At 34.7% G+C, this 1,731-nt stretch overlaps 1 protein-coding gene across 1 annotated transcript in view; it reads left to right on the top strand.

The window, feature by feature from the left end:
* cwc27 (CWC27 spliceosome associated cyclophilin) overlaps positions 1 to 1,731 on the top strand; it is a 78,675-nt gene that overhangs the window by 4,482 nt on the left and 72,462 nt on the right. The gene's annotated exons all lie outside the window — the stretch shown is intronic.

Here is a 1,731-nt window from a genome sequence, read left to right as displayed (position 1 = left end):
CTCCAGAGGGGGGCCCCAGTGACCCGCGTCCCGGCGAGGGAACACCAGATCCAATGTTTGCATCATAAGGGGTCTTCGGGCTGCGCTTTGTCTGGTTCCTCACCTAGGACCTGTCTGCCATGGGTGACCCTACCAGGGGCATAAAGCCCCAGACAGCATAGCTCCTAGGATCATTGGGACACTCAAACCCCTCCACCACGATAAGGTAGCAGCCCAAGGAGAGGCTCATATATTATGACAATAATAATCTCAACATGTTCGAAATGGTGTAGAAAGAAGTAAAAAAACTTATAAACTCCTACCCTGAACTATTTTCAAATGATATATAATAATAATAATAAACCTCAGGGCTGATTTAGTAAATCATTAAATTACAATGTAAATTTATATTTACCCTTGTACAACCCTTTGTGTTACAATCACTCCTCATATCTACACATTAAAGGATACATAAATGAACACATGAATCTAATCCACCTGAACAAACATCAAGATTTAAGTAAATCTTTTTCCATTTCACATTTGCCTTTTTTTTGCATAAGCGCACTACACACACATTTATGGTGACTGCATTCATCCAGCTATACACATACCATCATATACACTTATTAATTTACATATACCCATTTATACACCCACTCACCCATTCATATTTCTATATCCTGAAAAAATAGCCTCCTTATATTTTCTTTTAAATTGTATTAAACTTTGACTTTTTTTAAATTAACTATTAATCGTCAAGAGCCAAAAACTAATCAATTAATGTTTTTCTGATGATTAATTTCACACGATACGATTATGTCCAACCCTTCTCCACATGCTGAACAACTACTGGAAGATAAACCTAAAGAGGCCAGTGTGAGGTGGTTTGTGTGTAGAGCAGGGGTTCTCAAACTCTTTGGGTCTGGGGACCTCCAACAAATGTGAAAAACTTCCCGGGACCCCCTCATAAAGCCCATGCTGTTTTAGAAATAATTTACAGTCATTTGAACTCCTAAATACTATGGGAATATTACTTTTTGTTTGGTTATTATGTTTGTTTTACTAGTCCATATTCACTTTTTAAAACAAAATCTAAATTAACAACTTATTGAAAATTTTGAGGACTCCCCTAAGATAGAGCTTATGAACCCCCGGGGGTCCTGGGACCCCAGTTTGAGAACCTGTGGTGTAGGTAGAAGGGTGTTAGGACTCTGTCACATTATAACGTTTTAGATCAGGGGTTCTTAACCCTTTTGATCTCGGGGCCCAATTTATTGAACATAAACTGTCACGAGGCCCAGTCAGACGTTACCAATGTATGGATCAAAATGACAATTATTATAAATCTTAGTTTAATTTTCATTGTATTTACATCATAACTAAACTATCATAACTAACATAACTAAATTAAATACACTTACAGTTTAAAAGTTAAACTGCTGTCAAATAATCACAAGCCATGATTATGACAAACATTTTTATATTGTAACCTGCCCATAATTATTATTTGAACAAAAACAAAGGTCAGTCAACAGACCACTCAGGCTTATCAGCACAAAAATATAAATTTTAATATAAACAATAGCAAAAATAGACAATTCAAAAAAAATTGTGGGCATAAAATAAATAAATTAAATATGTTTAATGCAAATGTTTCAAATTAAAAAAAGTAAAAATAAATTTGATAAAGTACAAATGAAAATAAAACATTTTTAAAGTTTTGCAACCAGAAGCTGCTCTTCATATTAG

This window comes from Austrofundulus limnaeus, unplaced genomic scaffold (genome assembly GCF_001266775.1).
Source record: "Austrofundulus limnaeus strain Quisiro unplaced genomic scaffold, Austrofundulus_limnaeus-1.0 Scaffold398, whole genome shotgun sequence".
In the NCBI taxonomy this organism is placed as follows: Eukaryota; Metazoa; Chordata; class Actinopteri; order Cyprinodontiformes; family Rivulidae; genus Austrofundulus; species Austrofundulus limnaeus.
Note: the sequence above shows the minus strand (reverse complement) of the source record. Positions and strands in the feature narration are given on the sequence as shown.